This window comes from Erinaceus europaeus, chromosome X (assembly GCF_950295315.1).
Source record: "Erinaceus europaeus chromosome X, mEriEur2.1, whole genome shotgun sequence".
Lineage (NCBI taxonomy): Eukaryota > Metazoa > Chordata > Mammalia > Eulipotyphla > Erinaceidae > Erinaceus > Erinaceus europaeus.
The window spans coordinates 37617804-37645263 of NC_080185.1; the positions used below are offsets into that span (position 1 = coordinate 37617804).

The 27460-nt window shown below is 38.6% G+C and overlaps 1 protein-coding gene across 3 annotated transcripts in view; it reads right to left on the reverse strand.

Moving 5' to 3' along the window:
• The window catches only part of GRIA3 (glutamate ionotropic receptor AMPA type subunit 3), a 460874-nt gene that overhangs the window by 116898 nt on the left and 316516 nt on the right, over positions 1 to 27460 (reverse strand). The gene's annotated exons all lie outside the window — the stretch shown is intronic.

Below are 27460 nucleotides of genomic sequence, written 5' to 3' on the forward strand. Positions count from 1 at the left end.
TCACTCTAACAGTGAAGAGACATATGGATACAAAATGCCAGTTAAATCTCTATTAAAAATAATAACAACAAGCAATTTCCTCACCCCTCAGTTTAGGCTAATTCTTAGGGTACTGTGTGTCTGGAACTAAAGACGTGGTGGGAAAATGCATTCTTCTATCACAGTGCTTGTGTCTTTGGTGTATCTCCAAAACAGAAGATTCCGGGTACATCTGGGTGATAAGTCTAGCAGATGGAGACTTGTCTCAAGTGGCCTCCCCCAGGGCTCTGTTCTGGCTCCTGCGCTATTTAATATTTACATCAATGACCTCCCAGAAACTTCTTCAAGGAAGTTCATCTACGCCGATGACATCTGCTGTGCAACTCAGGCATCAAAGTTTGACATCCTCGAGGAAACACTCACGAAAGACATGTCTCTGATATCTGATTACTGTAAAAAATGGTGACTAATTCCTAGCACTAGTAAAACAGTATCATCTGTTTTCCATCTACACCATGCCTCGGCCTCACGTGAGCTTAATGTGCAGCTTGGCGATACGAGAATCCGGCATGAAGCCCAGCCAGTCTATCTTTCCGTTACTCTCGATCGCACTCTGTCATTTCACGAACATCTCATAAAAACTGCAGCAAAGGTGGGCGCGAGGAATAACATCATTGCAAGACTGGCCAGCTCCTCATGGGGCGCGAGCGCTTCCACACTACGATCATCATCTCTGGCATTATGCTATTCCACTGCAGAATACTGTGCCCCAGTATGGTTCCGTAGCCCCCATGTCCACTTGGTCGATTCCAAATTATATTCCTCCATGAGGATAATTTCTGGAACCATCCGTTCCACCCCGGTTCCATGGCTGCCAGTTCTTAGCAACATCGCCCCGCCAGATATTCGTCGGGATGTGGCATCATCTAAGTTCATTTCCCACGTCTACGCTCGACCGGACCTGCCAATATATGCTGATATCTTCACCCACCCTGTCCAACGCTTGACGTCTCATCACCCAATCTGGTCCCCTACGCCTACACTGAACTTTTCTGTTCCAGTCTCTTGGAAACAGAGTTGGCAGTCAGCTGAGGTAAAGAACAAACACCTCATCACAGACCCCTACAAGCGTCAACCCGGCTTTGACCTAGCACGTTATGATTGGGCCCTCCTCAATCGCTATCGAACAGGCCATGGCCGGTGCACCGCTATGTTCCATCGCTGGGGAGCCAGAGACGACCCGAACTGCCCCTGCGGCTCCAGACAGACTATGACCCACATAGTCAACGACTGCCACCTCTCCAGATTCAAAGGAGGTCTCAAAACTTTACATCAGGCTCAACCTGATGCTGTTGACTGGCTACGGAAGAAGGGCAAATGCTAGAAGAAGAAGAACTCTAACAGAGACATATGGATACAAAATGCCAGTTAAATCTCTATTAAAAATAATAACAACAAGCAATTTCCCCACCCCTCAGTATAGGCTAATTCTTAGGGTACTGTGTGTCTGGAACTAAAGACGTGGTGGGAAAATGCATTCTTCTATCACAGTGCTTGTGTCTTTGGTGTATCTGCTACAAGGATAAACAGATGTGCCAACTTTAAACAAATATATAAATACATTACTTTTTTGTATCATATTTATTTATTAGATAGAGAAATCAAGAAATTGAGAAGGTAGAGGTAATAGAGAGGGAGATAGAGAGACACCTGCAACACTCTTTCAAAGCATTGAAACACTTGCAAAGCATTCCCCTGCAAGTGGGAACTAGGGTCTTGAACTTGGGTCTTTGTACATTATAACATGTGTGTTCAACCAGGTGCCCCACCACACGATCCCCTAAACAAATATTTTTACTCATTTCCCTTATTCTTCTTTTTCTTCAGTTCTGTTCATTTTCTTCCCCTTTCTGTATTCCTTCCTTTTCTCCTCTGTTTCTTTTTTCCTCTTTTATTTTTTTTCTCTATTTCAGACCAATGTTGAGCTCTAGCTTATGTTGGTGCTGGGTATTGAACCTGTGACACTGAAGTCTCAGGTACAAATATATGTTGTTAAAATTTTCAGAAGGCTCTTGCCGGGCTGGCCTGCTTCACGGGCGGTTAACAGAGACGACCAGAGACATACGGCTGGGCAGGGAAGCTGTATTTCTTTATTCAGGAACAACGATTCACAAACTAAGACAAACTAATCACCAAACAGAACTCTGCTGTCTCTTTGCGGCGGCGCAAGCACTCTTTCTTTTACTCTGGAACTCAGGAACCCAGGAACTCTGTCTCTCTGGCACTCTCTCTTACTCTGTCACCCTGAAACTCTCGAACTTAGGAACTCTGGAACTCTGGCACTCTCCAACTCAGGAACCCTCTCCCGGGGTTCCTTGGGGCGGGGCCAAGCAGGCCCGAGAAATTAATAGGACTGATCCAATTCTCTTGGCCGGGGAGGGCTAGAACCAACCAATGTAAAGCATACGACAAATATAATTTTATGTAATCTTTATACTATCTCTCCAGTCCTCTGATTGATTTAATTTACCTGTTTTTTTTTTTTTACAAGTCTTTCTTCAGTGACTAAAAATGCAATGCTTCATTTATCTGGAAAGTGTTGAGGATGTTCAACCATAATCAGAAGTACAAAAAAAAATCTTTTCTTAATATGAGAAACACAGCAGGTTCTAATGATGAGTACTTTCAACAGTTTTGTCAGAAATTTCAAAGAGAAAAACTGACAACTTTGTTGTAGTAAGATAGTACTAACCCCAGGGTATGTCTCATGCATATCTAAGAACAAGTGTTGACATCTACTTCATAGTACCCACTATTTTCTTCTTCTCTTGTTCTGGTTATTGCCTGATGTTTCATTACCCAAGTCTTGTGAATAAATTTCTTCAGATTTTTATCAAAGCATTTCCATGCAGGCAGCATTACTGAGTACTGTTATCTGCAGGGACACTTATCTCAGTAATTGCAAAATTTCACTTGCTAATGAGCTGATGTCAACATTTATATTGATTGAGAAATGAGAATTTTCCACTCTTCCTTAGATTCTATTCGCCAACATTTAAATATAAACATTTTGAATATACAAAAATGTGGAAGACGTTGTATAGCATATAGTCACTACTCAGATATTATAATGAATATTTTTTGTCCATCAATCCATTTCATTTTGTGTGTATTTTAAAGTAAGTTGCACACTGTAGTAAATTTCAGATCAAAAGACTTGGAGTGGGAGTCGGGCTGTAGCGCAGCGGGTTAAGCGCAGGTGGCGCAAAGCACAAGGACCGGCATAAGGAACCCGGTTCGAACCCCGGCTCCCCACCTGCAGGGGAGTCACTTCACAGGTGGTGAAGCAGGTCTGCAGGTGTCTATCTTTCTCTCCTCCTCTCTGTCTTCCCCTCCTCTCTCCATTTCTCTCTGTCCTATCCAACAACGATGACAACAACAATAATAACTACAACAATAAAAAAAAAAAAGACTTGGAGTTATACAGGACCTTGCCCTCAATGTAGAACAACAGTGGTAGAAATTGCCCTACTTTATTAAGGGAAGCTGGGTTAACACACTCTGCTATTTGAGAAAGACTGGTCCTGAAATGAGTGCAGCCTAGAATGTTCCTAGTTATGCTCTTGGAATGCGAGCTCAGACTGACATGGCTGCAGAGATTACACACACTCGTGTGCCAATATAAATAGACATGGGCCTCAGGTCAGATCTATGGGGTTTACAGTTAAGGGGATTTATACGCTTTTCCCTTATTTGGGAGCATATCTCTGCCCTGATCCATCTTTCTAGTTCTATTCTCAATTCTGACATCATCTTCCCAGACAATACTCCTAGCCCACCTGCATGTTACTTGTGGAGCTCATGCAAAAATTAGTAGTCATGGGGCCCTTGGAATATACCTAAAATAGACTTCCTAGCTCCTTCCAACAAGAAGGTCCCAGATTTCATCTGCTATACTATTACTTTCAGGATCCTGATTATTAAGCAATTTGTTCTGCTTTATAGCTCAGTCTTTTTCAGCCAACAAGTTGCAGATGCTACCATGATGCCAACCTGACTTCCCTGGAGAAACGACCTCACCAGTGTGTCCTGGAACCCCATCTCCCTAGAGCCTCACTCCACTTGGGAAAAAATTTAAAAAATGGGGGTATGGACTGAACTGTCAACACCCATGTCCAGCAGATAAGCAATTATAGAAGCTATACTTTCCACCTTCTGCTCCCCATAAAGATTTTTGTTCCATACTCCCAGAGGGATAATGAATAGGGAACATTCCAAAGGAGGGGATGGGATATGGCACCCTGGTGATGGAATTGTATGGAATTTCGCTTCTTTTATACCACAATCTTGTCAATCATTATTATATCACTAATAAAAATAAATTAAAATAAATAAGAAATCAACAAAAAGACTTGGAATGCAGGTGATGATTAACTAGAGTCCAATGTTTATAGTTATTTTCCCTCCTTCTTGTTTGAGATAAAATTCACTCCTAATGAAATGCACGAAGAATACATTTACCATTTGACTTCTGATAAATACATAAACTTGTATTCCTGAAATTCCTCTTGTCCTTTTTTTCACTTTTTCTTTGTTTTTACTGAGTACAATAATTACACAGAGAAGTGCATATATCTTAATATAGCCTTTACAAGCTGAACACATAAATATAAACAATATCCTGAAGCCCCCCCCCCTCTTGTGTACGTCTCTAATCACCATTGATACCCAGGATATATTTAATTTTACATTTATTTAACATGGGCAATGAGGCAGCTTTTGAAAAATGTTTTAGTGAAGCAATTTTTTTCTGTTATTACTTACAAACTCCTTCCTTTCATAAGTGGGATATGAGTCAATGGAGACTGGACAAAGAGCCTAATAGTTTATATTACAGAAAGTCATTTCTACTTTCTGATATTCACAAAATGTTTTTCAAATTAATGTTAACATATTGGGGTAGTTTTTCTCCCAAAGGTCTCCATGAAAGAAACAAAGACTTGGTGCTTTCTCCATTTGCTCCTTGCTATAATCAACCGATACTTGTTTTTTTTTAATTTTTAATTTTTTTATTATCTTTATTTATTGGATACAGACAGACAGAAATGAAGAGGGAAGGGTGTGATAGAGAGATAAACACCTGCAGCACTGATTTTCCATTCGCAAAGCTTCCCCCCTGCAGTTTTCACTGGGGGGCTCAAACCCGGGTCCTTGCTCATTGCAATATATACACTCAACCAGATGTGCTACCACCTGGCCCCCCCCATACTTGTTTTTATACTAAGTTTAGCAGAGGGTGCTGAAGCCTAATTATTATCCACCCCTCCCCCAACATATATGCAAATAAAGGCATATAGACAAAACTTTAACAAATGGCTTCAATTCATGTACTGTGTTGAAGCATATTTGTCACTGAAAAGTATTAAGTAAAAGCATTGACCAACTGCCATTCTGCCTGCGGATGAGGGTGATAAAAGGGCTGTCTGATGCTTTCCTGGGTTTTAAACACTTTTATTGAATCAGTTGAGTTCATTTCCTTGAATGAAAGGAGAGAGATAATGTTTCTGTCACTATTCAAGGTCCCCAATAATCACAGTATTCACAGAAAGCCACTTGATAAACATTATGTTCTTGTTCTGTTAATATCCACAGAATTTTGAAATGGAAAAACAGAATTAGGAAAAGTGAGGGAAAGAAAAAATACTCCAGAAATTTGTCTTCTCAAGGCATAAGAGTCAACAATTTGGTCTGGTTATTCACCATACACCTATTTTTCCAGAAAAAAAGTTTCCTAGCCTTTCCTTCTTTCCTTCCTCTGTCCCTCCCTCCCTCCCTCCCTCCCTCCCTCCCTTCCTTCTTTCCTTCCTTCCTTTGCTAGGGTCTGGCACATGAACAACTTCATTATTCCTGGGATCACTTTTTCATTCCTTCTATTTAACTTAGAGAGAAAGAGAAACAGAGAGAGGAGAAACACTGTGGCATCAAGTTAACTCAGGTGTTGTGATATTGCCATGTGCTATGTGCTGGGACTCAAATCTGGGCCACATACATACCAAGGAATGCACCTTGCCAGATGGGCTATGTTCTGACTCTCAACCCAGGTTTTTTATTTTTTATTAGTGATTTAATAATGATCAACAAGATTGTGGGATAAGAGGGTTATACTTCCATACAATTCCCACCATCAGAGTGCCATATTCCATTCCCTCCCTTGAAAATTTTCCTATTCTTTATCCCTCTGAGAGTGTGGACCAAAGATCTTTATGGGGCACAGGAGTTGGGAGTTTTGGCTTCTGTCATTGCTTCTCCACTGAACATGGGTATTGACAGGTCGGTCCATACTCCAAGCCTGTTTCTATCTTTCCCTAGTGTGGTATAACTCTGGGGAGGTGGGATTCCAGGACACATTGATGAAGTCATCTGCTCAGGGAAGTCACTCAACCTAGGGTTTATGACAGCCATACCCGGGAATGAGTTCTGGTACACCTTATAATGGAAGTAGCCTGATTATTTTGTGAAATGAAATGAGTCCACAGAAACAGAGATCAAGTAAGGAGATGGTCACCTCAAACTGTTCTCCTGACTAGTAAAACCACCACAGCATTAGGTCCCACTGACTGTCCTGAAGGCTTACTAACCATAAGGCAGAAAGCACTAATATAATCCTCTGGAAAAAATTACAAGGGTAGAATTGTGGTAGAGAAGGAAAGGAGGAAACTAATACTTAGAATAATCAAAAGAGAAATCTTGAGTTAATTGGTTGCTGCTCATACTTTCCCCACTTTTCCACTTATGTATGTTTTGCTTGTTTGTAATTTATCATGTAATCTCTCAGCATATTGCCTTTATGCCAAGCAATTAGATGCAGCAACCCACAGTCCTCAAGGTTAAGAAAACCAAGGCTGAATTATCCTTAATTTCATTGATTTATACAGGACTGATGTAGAACACCTGACCAGTAAATGCCAAGGGAGTATCAAATACATGGGGAACCGAGAAACAAGTGAATAGTAGAAAGGGAGATGTAAGGAATTTGAGAAAATACCTTATTTACTCTTTATCATTCTACCTTTGATTAAAAAATTTCTTTTTGTGTGTACTATTAGTAAATTTCATTATTTAAGTGGCAATGAGAGTTTAAATGATCAAAAAAACTGAAGTCTGGTTCTCTATATACTCATCAGAGAGACTACTGCAACAGACTTAACAGCCAAGCAATAAGGGGGAAATGGCTACGTTGTTACAGAAAAGAGGGTAGAGGGAAGGCAGTGGAAATTTGGATAGTTTTTCTGCTTAAAGATAGGATTTGTTCAGTCTGGTCTACCTTTTCTCTCAGTCTCAACATTTTATTTCAATATGTATTTCCATAGTAATTGCTGGTAATTTTTAATGGCTACAACACCTATTACCCTAAGACAGGCTGAAAATCCTCCTCCTCCTCAAGCCATGTAAAACACTTACATAGATAAGTGACTAACTAGATAATATAATATTCAGAAGAAAAATGAAATAAATAAAGGATAGAGGTAAGTTTTAGGGAGATGGAAGTTAGGAGAGAATCACTGGCTGAGTTGCAGGAGCTGACTGACTCCTGCCCTCCTCCTACTATTTCATCATTTTAAAATATGTGACCTACTTATATCTCTGGTTATATTTCCTCCATAGGCTGATGAGCCAGTCTTCAAGGTGGTAAAACCAAAGCCCAACTTCTTATAACCTCTCAAAAACATTAACACAGTAAAGATGATCACCAAGCACATGAGTTATAGAAGGAAAAATAAAATAACTGATCAATAGTAGAAAGATGAAAATTACAAGATAATAGAATACTAAGAAGTGTGATTTTCACTCAACATGATGCCTGCAAGATCCATGATGTAACCAAGGCAATAAAACTGGCTGGTAAATCTACTGTAGGTAGATAGGAAATAAGGAGGGGAAGAGGAACAGAGAGTGTGAGAGATTTTGACTTTTGGTCCTCTTTCTCTACCTATATTTTATGGCCCTACTCTTTCTCATTATATGTTGCTAGATTTTAGTTATAAGATTGGACAGAGAAAACCCTTAGGATGTTGATGTCATGATCGTGTATCCTCTAGTGCAAAGACACTAAGATATAACAGAAAACACACAGTGTATGAAAGGGGGAATAAAGTGATGGTGGGAGGGAAGATCTGATAGAATAACATAAAGCTAGAAGTGTCCTTATTTAAGGGAGCAGTTAGCTGATTTCTGTTTAAGTTTCTACACCTGCCTGATTATTTTAAGACATCTCACTTGCTGTAGAAATGAAATCAGTAATCAAGAGTCTCCCCAAGAATAAGTTCAGGTCCAGATGGTTTCACTAATGAATTCTACGAGACCTTTAAAGAAGAACACTCATCCTATTCAAGCTCCTTCAAAAAAAAATTAAGTTGGGGGAACACTCCCAAATACATTCTATGAAGCAAATATCATTCTTACCCTTAAAGCAGGAAAGGAACAAAACAAAACAAAACAAAACAACAAAAAAAAAAAAAAGAAAAGAAAAAAATAGGCCAATATTTCTGATGAAAGCAGAAATATTGTAAAAATTGTAAAAAGATTATGTAAAAATATTTTTTAAAAAATTGGTAAATTGAACTCAACAAACACATTAAGAGAACAATCCACAAGTAGGATTCATATCAGAGATATAAGGATGGTTCAAGGTACATAAATCTATCAATATATGGGGGTCGGGTAGTGGCACACCTAGTTGAGTGCACATGTCACAATGCACAAGGACCCAGGTTCGAGTCTCCGAACCCCACTTGCAGGGGAAATAAATATTTCTCAACATAATAAAGCAGTATGTGTGAAACTCATGGCGAGCAACACACACAACGTTAAAAATCTGAATGCGTTTCCCCTAAGATTTGGAATAAGACAAGGATGTCTACACTCATCATTACTGTTCAACATAGTTTTTCAAGTTTAAACTACCAATCAGACATAAAAATGTAAAAAAAATCCAAGTTAGTAACAGTAAATCTGTTGAGACTTGCATATGACAGAATTAATATACAGAGAAAGCTCTAACAACTCTATCAAAAGCACTACAAATAATAAATTCAGTAAAGTGACAGTATACAAGATCCATAGACATAAATCAGTTGCATTTCTTATTTATTTGTTTATTTGATAAAGACAAAGAAATTGGTAGGGAAGGAGGAGGCAGAGAGGGTGACATAAAGGAAGATTTATCCATTACTGCTTCAGCACTCATGAAGCTCTCCTTCCCTGCAGGTGGGGACCAGGTACTGAACCTGGGTCCTTGTGCATGTAACATGTGCACTCTAGCAGGTGTACCATCACCTTGCCCCCAGTCAGTTGCATTTAAACAGTCAGAAGAAAGAAAACTCAAGGAAGCAATTCCATTTGTAGTCACAACCCAAAAGATCTGGAGTGAATTTAATTAAGGTAAAAATCCCATTGCAATGAAAACTACAGTACATTGTCAAAATAAACAAGTGAATATATAAAGGGAAGGATCACCCTTTACTCATAGATCACTGGAGTAAATATTGTTAAAAAAAACCATTGTGAACAAAGTAATTCATAGATACAGTGTACCCTATGAAAATCCTAATAGCATTATTTAAGGAAATAGATAAGTTTTTAGTCATCTCTAGGGATTAACCACTCTGGGAATCTTCAGATGGAAGCAGAGAAACAGAGACAGAGAAACATAAAGAGAAAGGGAAAGATACCATAATATCAACACTTCCTCCAGTGCAGTGGTGGTGATGAGGGGGCTGGAACCTGGGTTGCATACATGACAAAGCAGGTGTACTAGCTAATTGAGTTATTTTGCTGGCCATAGGACAAGCAATTTAAAATTGATATGGAACCACAAAAAAAGCAGTAATGGCCAAAGCAATTTTGAGAGGAAAGAGAGGGAGAAAGAGAGAGAGAGAGAGAGAAGAAGAAGAAGAAGAAGAAGAAGAAGAAGAAGAAGAAGAAGAAGAAGAAGAAAAGTATCATACTATGTGATTTCAAACTATATTATAAAGCAAGTACATAAAAATACATGATATTGGGACAAAACAGGTGTTCAGATCACAAACTGATATAACCTAAGGTCTTTGTGAGAAACCATAGTTTATGAGGATTGGAAACAAAGGTCTGATTTTTCATATGGACTCATCAAAGTCACTGTTTGGGGAAAGATTATCATGACACCTTTAACAAGTATGAGAAGATATGTCATAGAGGTGAAAACAAGAGAAAAAAGTGTCACATTTATCTATGTTCCAAATCTTTCTTTGTCATTTCTATTGTGTTGCTTATATAGGGTGATCAGTGGGTTTGGTTATTGTCACCTATTAGTTAGCAGGTGCCCAATTTTTGGAATAAAACCTACAAAGAGACTTTAAACAAATTTTGTCAGAAGGGGGAAGCATAATCATATGCCAAATAACTCTAACTCCACTTCATTTTTTTTACTTTTCATATTCCTAGTGTTGTTCTTATCATTTCCAGTTCATTCTTTTATGGATATGTGTTGGCTAATTCTGTTACATTACTTTATTTGCAAAGGCTCTCCAAAACTGAGATCTCTTTTATAACTTCAAGTTTATATTAACATACTGATAACTGAATAAAGTAATACTTATTTTAAAAGGTTTTAAACCACATGAGAATAGAAACAGGTGAATGCAAGCCAGTAAATTCCTACCCCATTAGTTGGTGAAATCCCAATTATTATTTTTCTTTCTTTCTTTCTTTCTTTCTTTCTTTCTTTCTTTCTTTCTTTCTTTCTTTCTTTCTCTCTCTCTCTCTCTCTCCCTTCCTTTCTTCCTTCCTTCCTTTCTTTCTTTCTTTCTTTCTTTCTTTCTTTCTCTGTATTTCTCTCTTTCTTTCTTTTTTTCTTTCTTTCTTTATTTTGCCCCATGGGTGGTTGTTACTCATCTCTATAGTATTATTAACACTTCAGATATTTAAGAGCATTTCTATATCAATATACTCACCTGAAAGTCTGAAGCTATAACATCATGCATAGAAGTTTAACAAGTGTGATAGACAAGTGAAAGTTCTTAAAATAATGACATAAGACAATATTAGTCCTGGGTCATTCAACTCCTATCCTTTATTCAAACCATGTTTTTCTCTCTTTTTTTTCCTTTGCCACCACCAAGGTTATTATTGAAATTCAGTGTCTGCAAGACAACTCCACCATTCCCAGTTACCATTTTTTCCCTTTTTCTTTAATAGAGTATGAGAGACATGGAGGGATAAGAGGGATAGATAGGGAGAGAGATAAACAGAAACACACCACAGCAACACTTCACCACTTGTTAAGCTTTTTTGCAGGTAGATATTGGGGGCTTGAATTGGAGCCCTCAAGCATTTAAAGTGTCTGCTCTATCACGTGCATTACTATCTGGCCACCGGGTTAAACAATTTCTCCTGACTTCCATCAGTTTACCACTCTGTTCCCCCTATCTTCACAATTATATTGTCTTCTTAGACTTTGGTTATAGGCTACTGTATGCATTATTGTTTTTAAATATCCAGGATATAAGAGAGTTAAACACAACAGAGCTGGGTTGGGGTTAGGAGTATTATTAGGAGTCCACTTTTTAAAAATAATTGTAGGTGTTATCTGTCTTCCAGTTTTTCTGCTTTCTTCTAATATTAAAATACTATTTTTTACTGTCACATAGTTCTAGTATGAAAAATACAGAATACTTTTCCCCACATTTCATTTCACTTTGTACTGGTAGGAAAGAAGAATGTTGGGAGAATAAATGCTCACTAAGGTGAGGTGACTGACTGCTAGTTCATCAGTTTCTCTTCTCACAAGCAAGCTACTATGGTCAGAATATGGCTACTTTCTGTGGGCAATATGCATGCATGAATACAGACCAAAGGTATACAAAAATCACTCAACTGTTTATTTAACTTAAGCAAAGTACCAATACTACAGAGTTTATTGACTAATACCCAGGTGTGGGACTATGTGAAAGCTTGGTAGAGCTTAGGGGAGCTCTCCCATCCTTGGATGGAGGTCTGGAAAGACACCCTGCTTGTTAGTCTCTCTTGTCATAGAGGTGAGCCAAGAGGGAAAAAGTCTTCCAGACTAAGCTTGCCTTGTTAGCCTTTCAAGCCCACAGAGATCTCACAGTGTCTCCTTGCTAGCGGCAGGCCACATGGCTGCCTGCTTTAAGGTTCATTTACTAAAAGTTCACCTCACCTTCTGATTACATAGGAGAACAGACCTTATCACACACTCCTAGCAATGCCTTTTGATGTCCTTAATTTGTATCAAACCTTGCTTATCTTCTCTCTATCTTGCCTTAACTGGTTCAACCCCTATTCTCCTCCCAAACACCTCTGGGTAATTAAATGCTTGCATCAGGAGACTAATTATCTTGACCTTTATGTATCTGCATCAATTCTTGTCATACTAGCCCCCTACCATAGGGGCAAACTGACCTTTAAGAAACCTGTAATTTCTGATGTATTTGAAAAATGTTCTTTGTTTAACTTTCTCTCTATATATCCAAGCCCACCCCTGAATAAACTGAGAGTTGAGAATGTTCCAATTCTCCCCGGTGTCTTTTGTCTCTATTTCATGTCGTCTCTTGAACGAGCGAGGGAGAACCGGTAAGCTTACCTTCCTTGCTGAGAGTCACCCCGCGTGAGCCCCGGCACCCAGGATTTAAGAGGCCATACAAAAGCCAGTAATGTGGTAGGAAATGGAATACTAAGAGACCTTTTTAAAATAAAAGGCTGGAGCTGGCTGGCTCTAGTCCTGCTTCTCTCTCTCTCTCTCTCTCTCTCTCTCTCTTTCCCTCCAGGGTTATTGCTGGGGCTCAGTGCCTACACTGTGAATCCACTGCTCTTGGAGTTTTTTTTCTCCTTTTGTTACCTTTATTGTGGTTATTGTTGTTGTTGTTATTAATGTTGTTGTTGGATAGGACAGAGAGAAATCGAGGAGAGGAAGACAAAGAAGGGGAGAGAAAGATAGACACATGCAGACCTGCTTCACTGCTTGTGAAGTGACCATCCCCCTGCAGTGGGGAGCCAGGGGCTGGAACCAGGATCCTTAAGCCGTTCTTTGTGTTTGCGCCATGTGAACTTAACCCGCTGCACTACTGCCCTACCCCTCTGCTTTTCTCCTATCATAATTTCAAGGTATTTTACTTGCTCATAAACTCTTCCTAGATTTTTCTTGATTGACTGCACAGATACAGATGAAAGTATTTTCTTGAGTCCCATTCAAATACATAAAATAATGCAACAGGAATGATTACCTCCAACCTGCAGGATAAACAGGAAAAATGAATGTGGGAAGATTACTTGTAGAAGAAAAATAGGAGAGAAGTGCTGACTAGCAGTTAGGAGTACTCACTTAACCTGTTTACATTCCAACAGGATTCAACTATTATCTTTTCCATAGTATATTCTAAGTTCTATAGTTGGTAGGAGTAAACACAATCTACTGTATATAGAAAACAGGTCAAGGTCTCCCAAGATGTTCAGCAAGGATACTAACATAGTAGCAGTGATCACTTTTCTCTTGAAACTAAGAGGGTGAGCAAAAAGGACCTCAGATATTTGTTCAAGGAAAATATTAGTAGACCACTTCTCCAGGAAGGGTGACAATTTTCTGGCTCCTTATTGTGCTTGCCTTTTATCACAACATTTTAAGACTTTTTATTTGTTTATAAACTTTCTTGATTTAACTTCTTGATTTGACTGCTTGTAAACTGTGGGTGAGAATATTAAGTCCAAGTCTCACTTAATACTTTATAAAGCTAGCAGTGCAGAAGAACTTCCACTGAACATCTCTGGTGGGTAGAAAACAAAGCTAAGGGAGTCAAAACAAAGAAGGGGCAGAAAGGGAATTAGAAGGAAAATCCTGACTAAGAGCAGCAGTTCACTGGATTGCAGTTGTTCTTCATTTATTATATCATTTCAAGGGCTTTTCCTTTGTTCATAACTTTTGTTTGACTTTCTTTCTGAACAGGTAACAACACATTGTCCTCAGTCCAAGTCCAAAACACATTGTCCTCAGTCCAAGTCCAAAAAACAAAACCCAAATCCTTTCCCAAACACAACACAACACAACACAACACAACAAACACCACATGGTCAGGAAATGAACTCTTGTACGAAAGCACAACTGTGCCAGCCATGGAGATCCCCTGGTGTCTTCCATGGTATTTATTCCCTTGCTGTACTTTGGTTCAAATCTAGACTTTCAAACATGGCAAAGAAAATGCTGTACTGGATAAGCTGTTTCTCACCCACCCCTTCAGGTCATTCTTACAATAGTATGTTCTGGAAAAACTGTTTCCTTCAAATATAAGTAATACAGAAGTTGAATACATAAAAGTCAGGCAAGATACTGTGCATTGAGCTGACTCCATGTAAAAAATATAGCAAGAATATCCACTATGTGAAGAAAATTAACTAGAAAAAAGTTGCCATAAAGTGGATAAAATATAATACATAATATCACAAAATGAATGTTAATATACAAGAAATGTGGCCAATAAAATAACCTTGGTAAAGGAATAGATAGGCAGATGTAAATTCAGAGTGAACCATTAGTAAACTGTCATCTATTTTAGCAGACTAAAGGACTCAAAAGGGCAAGGAGGGCAGGGGTAGAACAGGGACTGGGGGCCCAGTGCCCTGTGGTGGAGGAAGATGACAATTTGAAGGAGAGTGAGATGTTGATACCTATCTAGGGGAGAAATAAAACTGTATCCCCATAAGAAGAGTTCTATACTCCTTAGTTCTATTTCAGGTGGCACACTTCCTAACAAAGATACAGAACCTAGATATAGACCAGGGCTCATGAGATAGAGCACATGTGAACATGCATCTGTAAGTTGGGAGAAAACATATACCTTAAAATAAAAGTGCGTAATAGTCTACAGTGACTCAATGGGTGCAGCAAGCAGGTAGAAAGACCCAAAAAAGACACTATAAAGTACTTAACCAAATATTTTCTACTTACACCTAGATACCATCCTCACCTACTTCCTACTTCACTTCCCTCAATCACTTTAAGGCTAACCTAGTCAGATGAAGGACTACAAAAGCTGGATAAGGGCAAGAGACCGGCACATTTTAATGATAGACCTTTCTGCCACTACCAGGCCACCCAAACATGTGGGACCCTAGTCAGGGGATCCTAGGACTCCCACATAGATATGATGAGCCTAGACTTATAACATATCTCTCTCTCTACCATCACTGGTCATCTCCATCAGGAAAAACAACATAAACCATCTTGTGGGTCTCTAGGACATTGCCTTCAGTGTAGAACAAGAATGGTTGAAACTGCCTCACTCTCCAAAGAGAGGCTTGGTCAACATACTCTGCCACTCAAGGAAGACTGGCCCTGAAATGAATGCAACCTAGAATGTTTTTAGCTATGACCATGGACTATGAGCTTAGTCTGACAGGGATGAAGAGATTGCACAGGCTCCTGTGCAAAATATAAGTAGACATGGACCTTAGGTCAGATTAATGGAGTTTAAAGTTAGTGGTATTTATATACTTTTTCCATATTTGGGAGTGACTCTCTGCCTGATCCAGCTTTCTAGTCCTATCCTTAACTCTTGACACCATCTTCTCAGACAATATTGTTAACCCACCTGCATTTTAGCTGTTGGGTTTAGACAAATATTAGTAAAGTCATGGGCCCCTTGGAATATACCTAAAATAGACTTCCTAGCTTCCTTCAACATGAAGACACCAAATTTCATCTGCTATATTCTTATCTTTAGATTCTTAGTTATTAAACAATTTTTTCTGCTTTATATTTCAGTGCTTTTTAGACACCAAGTTGCAGATGCTACTATGATGCCAACCTGACCTCCTTGGGCAGAGGACTTCACCAATGTATAGTGAAAATTGTAAAGAATAAAAAAAGATGAGATGTGAGAGGGAGAGACAGAGTAAGAGGAGAGATACCATAGAACTGCCCCACCATCCATGGAGCTCCCCCAGTACTATCTATGATTCTCCCATTTGGTGCCAAGGCTGGAAGCCAGTGTTTCATTCACCGCAAGGTGCATATACTCTACTGGGTGGTCTATCTTCTGGTCCCTAAAACCACATTCTTCAAGAACCATTTAACTTAGTATTAAGAAACATGTATATCAGGGAGTTGGGCGGTAGCGCAGCGGGTTAAGCGCACGTGGCACAAAGCGCAAAGACTGGCGTAAGGATCCGGGTCTAGCCCCTGGCTCCCCACCTGCAGGGGGGTCGCTTCACAGGCGGTGAAGCAGGTCTGTAGGTGTCTCTTTCTCTCCCCCTCTCTGTCTTCCCCTCCTTTCTCCATTTCTCTCTGTCCTATCTAACAACTACGACATCAATAACAACAATAATAACTGCAGCAATGAAAAACAACAAGGACAACAGAAGGGAAAATTTAAAAAAAACTTAAAAAAAAGAAATATGTATATCAAAATTTCCACCATGTTCTCTACCAGGTAGTAGTAGGGCCAATTGCATAAACTCTTAAGGTTATCCTAGGACTTTTTGTCCTTCTTTAATTGCGTGCCTTTCCATTTTCTTCTGTGCAATAAGTATATGCGTATATTCCACAATATCATTACCGAGTGACTTTAGTATTATTCTATCTCTCTTGATTTAGACATACTGCAATTTAGTTTCCTTCCAATAGTGTGCACAATAAAGACTTGGAAATAAATATAGCCAAGGATTCCTTCTAGAGCATTTATTTTTAAGATGTTATGGGGAGATTTCCTTCATATAATAAATACTCTTCTCAGGGCACATTTTGTAAGGAAATGAAAACAGAGACAATATAAGTTGGGTCACTTTCATTGAGTTTATGATAGATTATGAGTGAGAAATGGGAAAGGTGGCTTGTCTATATGGAAGATAAAAGCAATTGACTGAGGGTTGGAAGGCTGCCAAGGACAAGAATCTATCTCACAATTTGGATGAAAGCTGCCTTCCCAGTTAGAGCTATTTGAATTGCTCATCTGGGTAATACTTTGATACAGAAATGCAGAGTGATTTTGGGCACTAAAATTATTAGATTGCTAATGAGACACAAGTCTTTCTAGAAGCAAGTCTACATTCCTAGGAGGGTTTAATGTATGAGCTGAAGATTACACCATTACAAGCACTAATTTAAAAATATGCAATTGATTATAGGTTTCTTGTATTGTTCACTCACTATTTTACTCTCTAATCCAACTGACAAATGTACTTTAATATATTTTAAGTGAATGTGTTGGTACAATGATAAGCTATATCAAAGTTGATTCCTGACTTCATGACATTTTAGTACAGTGGGATTTGTATGAAAATACAAATCATTACAAGTTACATGAACACTATTAGTGGGAAAATAACCATTGATCTCTTTTTTTTTTATTAACAATTATGTTGAGGTTTAATCTAAATGCCAAAAAGATAATCCATTTGATACTGATTTTCTAAAGCACAATTCAGGTTATGCCTTCCCCTGCTTGGAGTTCTTCCATGGCTTTCTGTTGCTGTTGAAAAAATATTGAGCCTCTTTAACCATGCCAACTAAAACCTTCACAATCTGAAATTTATCACTTTCTCTGCTCTAGCTAAAATGGTCTCTGACAGCTCAGAGAAGATATCAAGCTCTTTTCTGACTCAGGGTCTGGATCTTGGCTTATGCTATTCCCTGTGCAGTACCTTGACTTTCCACGATTCTTCATATATCTACATCCTTCTCACCAGTCACAATATTGCTTGAAATATGTTTTTTTCTGAAAAGCCTTCTCTATCATGCTATGCAATTTTGACATCCTACCTTCTCTTTACTCCCTGCCAGGAAGGTGTTCTGTCTCTATGTTAATTAGCATAAACTGTATAAGGTTGGCCAATCAATATAATTATGGTTCTTAAGGATATATTATGTTCTTTGTGCAGTGGAGATAAAAAAGAATTGGTTAAACAAATACTATATTAAAAAAAAAAAAGACCTCTTAAGACCTTTAGAGCAGTATTATACCAAGTGTGTGCAGACTGTGAGAAGTCTTCTATTTGTCACCAGTCTGGGATGGCAAAAGGAAAGAAATTGGTCTTCTGGGAGACATGGCTATAGACTAACAATGAACAGCAAAGACCCCCCCCAAAAAAAAAAAAAACAAAAAATATTGATGACTTTTGAATCCACATACCTCACTAAACTGCAGCTGGGACATACAAGACACTGAGGCCTCAGGCGGGTACTGGTATGTGTGGATGTTGTGAGAGGTAGTACAGGATTGAAGCCAAGCACCCAGAGATTGGGAGCTCTGGCAACAAATTTTTGCCTCTGAGTAACAGTAGTCTAGGCTGCACAAGGTGCTGACTGTGATAGGGAGTAATATCTGAGCTTTCACTTATGGTCTCAGGGTAAGAATCTGCTGAACTGGTGGCATGGTCATACCAGAGTAGTAGGGGATTTTCCTTACCCATCTGGTCTGCCCCCCACCCTCACCCCACAACTAAGGCAGACACACAGAGGACAGTTTGCAGCAATGGCAGCTAAAAGGCAATAGGTGGAAGTTTACAGCCAAATGGTAAACTGAACTCTACTTCTTCAAACATAACTGCCACCTAGTAGCAAACCCCCATGGCTTGAATTCAGACTGAAATTCTACAAGTAAGCCATATATACATACTTTATAGAGTACAAAACAGTTCAAGGGAATAACAAGTAACATAGCCCCAATACCCACCCCCAAAACCTAATATATAAGCAAAGGAAATCTAGTTATAATAATAATAATAACAACAACAACATCAACACCTATTGGCTCATCGGTAACCAACACAATAAATAGACAAACAACAGAGAAATATCACAAACTTCAGAACATGACAACTCAAAAAGACAGAAATGAAACTAAAGGACTCCAGGAAACTTTAGATATAGAGGGACTATCAGAGAAAGACTACAGAAAACTCATTATGAAGTCTCTCCAAGAGTCTAAGTACAGTATTTAAAAGTATAACCAAAAATTGAAAGAATATTTTATTAAGTACTTAGAGAACACAAAGGAAGAGCTGCAAAGTTCCTCAAGAAATTAGAAAACGTGAAAGAAGAACTTCAAACAGAATTCACTAAGCAGTAAGGAAGCATGAAAGAAAAACTTTTGCAGGGTGTGAAAGACACTTTTGAGTTCAATACAAACTCAACTATCAGGCTTTGGAAGTAGATTCACACAGCAGAGGAAAGAATATCTAAACAAGAAGATACAATCAGCCCACTAATTGAATTTAAAGATGATGGAGAGGAAAGGTTTAGAAAGAATGAAGCAACCTTCTGTGAAATAGCAGACTCATCAAAAGACCAAATGTAAGAATGACAGGAATTCCTGAGCAAGAGGAAAAGGTGAAGGTAACAGAGGCTATCTGCAGGGAACTTATACCTGAGAATTTTCCTCACTAGGCAATCCTCAGAAGATAAACTCCCTAAAAGTAGAGTGTACACCCAGGTACCTAAATACAAAATGACCAACATTAACACATATCATAGTGAATATTATAGGCTGCTAGGGAAAGGAAAGAAATTACATAGATAGGTTACCAGGTTCTTATCAGATTTCTCTTAATAAACTCTAGAGGCAGGGAGAGAGAGGAATGATATATATATATATATATATATATTAATATATATTATTTATAAAAAGGAAACACTGACAAGATCATAGGGTAAGCGGGGTACAACACACAATTCCCACCGCCATAACTCCATATCCCCTCCCCTCCCTTGATAGCTTCCCAATTATTTATCCCTCTGGGAGTATGGACCCAATATTATTGTGGGGTGCAGAAGGTGGAAGGTTTGGCTTCTGTAATTGCTTCCCTGCTGAACATGGGCATTGACAGGTTAATCCATACTCTCAGCCTGCCTCGCCCTTTCTCTAGTGGGGTGGGGTTCTGGGGAATCGGAGCTCCAGGACACATTGGTGGAGTTGTCTGTCCAGGTAATTCTGGCTGGCAACATGCTAGCATCTGGAACCTGGTGGCTGAAAAGAGAGTTAACATATAAAGCCAAACAAATTGTTGACTAATCATGAACCTACAGACTGGAATAGTGCAGATGAAGAGTTGGGGTTGAGTCTCTGTTCTATAGATAGCTAGTAGGCATATTTTAGTTATATTCCAAAGGGCCTGTGGCTATACTAGGTTTTTTTTTTCCCTGAGCCTGAAATCTGATATGCAGGTGGATCCAAGTTATTGTCTTGGGACATGATGTCATGGCTGGCAGAAGGACCAGAAAGCTGGATCAGGAAAGAGATTAGCTCCCAAATATGGGAAAGGTATAGCGAATACTGTTGATTGTAATCCTCATCGATTGGATGTTATCTGGGGCCCATACTTGGCTTAGGAGCCTATGTAACCTCTGCATCCCTATAGACCTGAGCTCACATTCCCTGGTCATCAGTAGGAAAATTCCAAGCTTCCCCAATATCAGGACCCATCTTCCTCAAGTGTAACATAGAGTATGTTGTCCATCCTCCCTTTGGAGGATGGAACATTCTCTACCATTGTTGATCCAGGTTGAGGGTAGGGTCTTATGGGGGCCCACAAAGGGGTCTGTTTTTTTATTCCTGAAATAGATGACTGGTAACAATGGAGAGAGGGATTTATTCGAAGTCTAGGCCCATCATATCTGTTTGGGAATCTCAGGACTCCCCGACTAAGGCCCCAGATGATGGGGTGGCTTGATAGTGACTAAAGAGTCATCATTAAGGTATGAGAGTCTCTTGCCCTTATTCAGCTTTTGCAGCCCTTGCTTTGATAAGGATAGCTTAGGAGTGAGTGAGGGAAGTATAATAGGAAATAGGTATGGAGGGTATCTAAGTCTAAGTAGACACCATTTCATTATGAACTTCAAACTGTAGACTATTGTGTACTTTCGTTTTCAGGTATATATTTTGCTCTAATTTATGGATGTGAACATATGCATTATCTCATGGGACCTGGTTTATATCTAGGTTTTGGGACTTTGTCAGGAAGTGAATAACCTGTAATGGAATTATAGAATACTATGAAAGGAAATGTCTCACTTGAGTAATGAGGCTGAAGGATTGGCATTCCATGCCTGATGTCTCTGGACACAGTCTGAAGTGAAGCAGGAATGACATATTTAAAATACTAAAAGATAAGAACAGATAGCCACACATACTCTATCCTGCAAGTTGCCCTTAAAATATGAGGGAAAAATAAAGGTCTTTTCAAATATTCAATAGCTAAAGGAATTTTCAATCATCAACCCAATTTTGCAGAAATTGATGACAGGAGTCCCATGGGAAAAGAAGAAACAAAGGAATATACATTCTAAGTGAGGTGAATAGCAATAGACTAGAACTAAGAGCACCACAGAAATATTTACAACAAAATAGGATAGGAGAGGAAATTAATGGTTAGAACAGTACTATCAAATACTAGTTAGTCCAAGACTTAAAAAATTCTTTTTAAGGTACAATATGTTAGTTATTACAGTTATGGTAACCACAATACAGATCAAGGAGCAGAGGGCAAGAGAAAGTATAAGCAAAATTAGTAAGGAAATCACCATAGAAACTCATCCACATAAAATTACAGAAGCCAGACCTTCCATCTTCTGCATCTCACAATGGCCTTGGGTCCATACTCCCAGAAGGATAAAGAATAGGAAAGCTATCAGGGGAGGGGATGGGATATGGAGAGCTGGTGGTGGGAATTGTGCGGAGTTGTACCCCTCTTCTCCTATGGTTTTGTTAATGTCTCCTTTTTATAAATAAATAATAATAATAAAGAATGACAAAAATGAAAGATAGAAACAAATGGGAAAATAATCAATTTCTTAAAACAATCTTGAAACATGAAACTAGAATGGATATGTCAACCACATATATTAATAATCACCCTAAATGTGAATGACCTAAATTGGCCTGTCAAAAGACTCAGAGTAGCTAAATGGATTAAAGAACACAATCCATTTGTGAGTCTCCAGGAAGCATACATACAAAGAAGAGATAAATAGAAACTTAATCTAAGAGGATGGAGCAAGATGTTCTAAGATAATAATGCAGAAAAAAGGACAGGAACAGCAATTATGTTCTCAGATAAAATATAATTTCAGGAAAAGAAAGTAAGTAGAGATATAGAGAGACAATATATGAAAAGATCAATCCAGCAAGAAGACATAACCATTATAAAAACATATGCTCCAAATTTAAGTGCACCCAAATATATAAAATAAGTACTCACTGAACTTAAGGGAAATATTAACAGTGATACAATAATAGTAGATCTTAACACACCACTCACAGCAAAAGACTGATTATACAGACAAAAATCAACAGAGAAATAGTGGTTCTAAATGAACCTAACAGATATATACAGAACTGTCCATCCAGAAAGAAATGAATATACGTTCTTTTTATATCCACACAGTTCATTCACATATTTTCATATATTCAAGAGTTCACCAGATGTTGGGTCACAAAGACAGCCTAAATAAATATACAAATATTAAAATAATAAAATTCATCTTCTCAGACCATGATGGTATGAAGTTAGAAATCAATCACAAAAATAAAAAGAAAGAAAAAAAAGAAAAGAAACTCCCCTAAACATTGAAGAGTAAACACCATACTTTTGAATAACATATAGGTTATTGAAGACATAAAAAAAAGAAATTAAGAATTTCCTGATATCAATGAAAATGAAGAAACCAGTTATCAGAACTTATAGGACATAGCAAAAGCAGTCTTAAGAGGGAATTTTATAGCAATAGAGGCCCACATTAATAGAGAAGTCACTAATAAACCATCTAACAACCCAAGTGAACCAACTAGAAACAGAGCAAGAAAGAGACTGAAAGGTCAGCAGGAGACAGGAAATAGTTAAAATCAGAGCAGAAATCAATGAAATAGAAAACAAGAAGACCATCAAGAAGATTAATGAAACCAAGATCTGGCTATTTGGAGGGATAAATAAAATAGATAAACTACTAGATACATTCATTAAGAAACGAGAGATCAATGATAAAGTCACCCAGAAACAAGAGAGGAAATATTCCAACAGATTGAGGCAGAGATTAAAAACATCATGCAACACTACTATGGAAATTTATGCAAAAATAAATTCAACAACTCAGAAGAAATGGACACATTCTTATGATAATCCCAACTGCCAACCTTGATACAAATAGAAGTAAATAAACTTAACAGATCAACCACTAGTGCAAAAATTGAAACAGTAATCAAAAGCCTCCCCATGAACAAAAGCCCTGGTCCAGATGGCTATACTAATGAATTTTATAAAACATTCAAAGAAGAATTAACTCCCATTCTTCTTAAACTCTTCCAGAAAATAAGAGGAAACACTCCCAAACACATTTTGTGAGGCTAATATTACATTTATTCCCAAAGCAGGAAAGCACTCCACCAAAAAAGAAAACTATAGACCTATATCACTGATGAACATTGATGCAAAGATCCTCAACAAAATGTTAGCTAATAGAATCCAATAATATATTAAGAGAATCAAGTGGCATGCATCCCTGAGAAACAGGGATAGGTCAACATTCACAAGTCAATATATGTAATTCACCTTATCAACAAAAAGAAAGATAGAAACAACATGATCCCCCACACCTATGGACATCTAATCTTTGATAAGGGGCCCATAGGATTAAATGGAAAAGGAGGCTCTCTTCAATAAATGGTGCTGGGAAAACTGGGTTGTAACATGCAGAAGAATGAAATTGAACCACTTTATCTCACCAGAAACAAAAATCAACTCCAAATGGATCAAAGACCTAGATGTCAGACCAGAAACAATCAAATACTTAGAGGAAAACATTGGTAAAACACTTTCCCACCTACACCTCAAGGAAATCTTTGATGAATCAAACCCAATTGCAAGGAAGACTAAAGCAGAAAAAAACCAATGGGACCACATCAAATTGAAAAGCTTCTGCACATCCAAGAAAACTATTAAAGAAAGAGACCCCTCACAGAATGGGAGATCTTCAAATGCCATACATCAGACAAGAAACTAATCACCAAAATATATAAAGAGCTCAGCAAACTTAGCACCAAAAAAGCAAATGACCCCATCCAAAAATGGACAGAGGATATGAACAAAACATTCACTACAGAGGAGATCCAAAAGGCTAACAAACATATGAAAAACTGCTCTAGGTCACTGATTGTCAAAGAAATGCAAATTAAGACAACACTAAGATACCACCTCACTCCTGTAAGAATGGCATACATCAAAAAGGACAGCAGCAAAAAATGCTGGAGAGGTTGTGAGGACAGAGGAACCCTTTTACAATGCTGGTGGGAATGTAAATTGGTACAGCCTCTGTGGAGAGCAGTCTGGAAAACTCTCACAAGGCTAGACATGGACCTTCCATATGACCCAGTAATTCCTCTCCTGGGGTTATACCCCAAGGACTCCACAACACCCAACCAAAAAGAGGTGTGTACTCCTATGTTCACAGCAGCACAATTCATAATAGCTAAAACCTGGAAGCAACCCAGGTGCCCAACAATAGATGAGTGGCTGAGAAAGCTGTGGTATATATACACAATGGAATACTATGCAGCTATCAAGAACAATGAACCCACCTTCTCTGACCCATCTTGGACAGAGCTAGAAGGAATTATGTTAAGTGAGCTAAGTCAGAAAGATAAAGATGAGTATGGGATGATCCCACTCATCAACAGAAGTTGACTTAGAAGATCTGAAAAGGAAACTAAAAGCAGGACCTGGCCAAACTGTAAGTAGGGCACCAGAGTAAAAACCCTGTGGTGAGGGGTAGACATGCAGCTTCCTGGGCCAGTGGGGAATGGGAGTGGGTGGGAGGGATGGGTCACAGTCTTTTGGTGGTGGGAATGGTGTTTATGTACACTCCTAGTAAAATGTAGACATATAAATCACTAGTTAATTAATATGAGAGGGGGAAAATTAATTGTATGTCTCGAAGTTTTTTAAAACCCAGACTGAGTCTTTTTAATATATAGGCTGTGTATTTGATATGTGGACTCTCTCAAAAGCCTAAACCAAGTAGATCAGAAGCAACCCATAGCACAGCTATATACAAGATACTGGGTACTGTACAGCAAACCCTAACAAAAGGACTTTTCAAAGTTAACCCAATTACCAAATAATGTGATGATAACATTAACTATCGATTGTTGTTTTCTCCGGGTTATGTTGTTTTCGCCGGGCTGGCTTCACGGGCGGGTAACAGACGACCAGGGACTCATGGTTGAGCTGTAGGCAGTATCTCTTTATTCATGCAGGACGCAGCACAATCTAAGACAAGCTAAGCTAAACTCAAGTACTGTAAAATTCACAATGCTGTCTTTATATATACTTGCCAAGTAGGGTGGAAACAGGATGTGACATAGAGAGGGTGGAGAGAAAAGTGACTGGTGACAATCAGAGTGTGACAAGGAGAGGATCAGGGTGTGACAAGGAGAGGGGGTGGAGCAAAAAACATCATGAAACAGTGGGGATTGAACCAATGCCCTGGAGGGAGGGTAGTGCTTGTTAACAGCGGTTATGTAAATAGAATGAAATAGAATAGTGTTAAGCAGGGGGGATTTAAACCAAATGAAACAGAAGGAGTCTCATGCATACCAACAATCGATTGTCTTTTTGAACCCTAAGAGAGCAGGAACCTCACATCTCCACTATAGAGCCTCTACTTCCCCTAGTCCTGGAACCCTTGGATAGGGCCCACTTTCCCGTATGCCTCTCCCAATCCATATCAAATAATACTGCATCCGCTGATCACAACCTAACCAACACAACGATTGCCACCTCAACATGCTTCACTTCAGACTGTGTCCAGAGACTTCAAGTGTGAAATGACAACCCTTCAGCTTCATTACTCGGGTGAAACCTTTCCTTTCATAGTATACTCTAATTTCATCTCAGGTGGTTCACTTTCTAACAAAGTCCCAAAATCTAGATATAGACCTGTTTCTGTGAGAGAGAGCATATGTTCACACGTATCCATAAACTACTGCAAAATATATACCTGAAAGCAGAAGTACACTAGAGTTTGCAGTGAGTATCCCCCTAACACCTCCTCTCCACTATTCCAAGCTTTGGGTCCATGGTTGCTCAACAGTTTGTTTGGCTTTGTATGTTAACTCCCTTTTCAGTCACCAGGTTCCAGATGTCATCTGGATGCTGGCCAGGCTTCCCTAGACTGAAGACCCCACCAATGTGTCCTGGAGCTCTGCTTCCCCAGAGACCCACCCTACTAGGGAAAGAGAGAGGCAGACTGGGAGTATGGACTGACCAGTCAATGCCCATGTTCAGCGGGGAAGCAATTACAGAAGCCAGACCTTCCACCTTCTATAACCCACAATGACCCTGGGTCCATGCTTCCAGAGGGATAGAGAGTGGGGAAGCTATCAGGGGAAGGGGTGGGATATGGAGATTGGGTGGTGGGAATTGTGTGGAGCTGTACCCCTCCTACCCTATGGTTTTGTTAATTTATCCTTTCTTAAATAAAAACAAACAAACAAACAAAAAACAAACAAGAAAAACATGATCTTATCAATTGATGCAGAAAAAGTATTTTATAAGGTCCAACATCCATTTATGATAAAGGCCTTCAAAAATTGGAAGTGAAAGGAAAAATCCTCAACATAATAAAGGTTATATATGACAAACCCATGGCTAAGATCATACTCAATGTGGAAAGTTGAATGCTTTTCCCCTAAAATCAGAAACTCTCTGCCTACTCTCATCACTTCTATTCAACGTTGTGCTAGAAGTTCTTGCCATCGTAATCAGATAATAAAGAGATATTAAAGGAATTCAGATTGGAAATAATGAATTTAATAATAATGAAGTTAAATTATCATAATTTTCAGATTATATGCAGTTATACTTAGAGGACCTTGGACACGCTTCCAAAAAAAAAACCGTATTGGAAATCATCAATAAATTTAGTAAAGTAGCAGGTTACAAAATTAATGTGCATTTCTTTATACAAAAGATGGGCCGCAGGAAAGGGAGCTCAGGGAAACAATCCCATTTACAATTGAATCAAAAAAGATAAAAATACATAGGAATAAGTCTAACAAAGGAGTTGAAGGACCTTTTCAATGAAAACTATAAGATGTTTTAAAAAGAAATAAAGTATGACACAAAGAATGGAAGAATATACCATGCTCATGGGTTGGGGGAGTAAATATAATTAAAATGGCAATCCTGCCAAATGCAGTCTATAGATACAATGCAAACCCTATTAAAATCCCAGTGGGATGTTTCAGGGAAATTGGACAACTTATCCAAAAATTTGTGTGGAACTGTAAAAAAAACATGAATAGTAAAGCTCTCTTGAGGAAAAAGAAGAAAAATAGAGGCACCACAAATCCTGGTTTCAATTTATATTACAAAGCAACAGTCATTAAAACTGTGGTACTGAAACAAAGATGGATATATGGACCAATAGAACAGGATGGAGAGC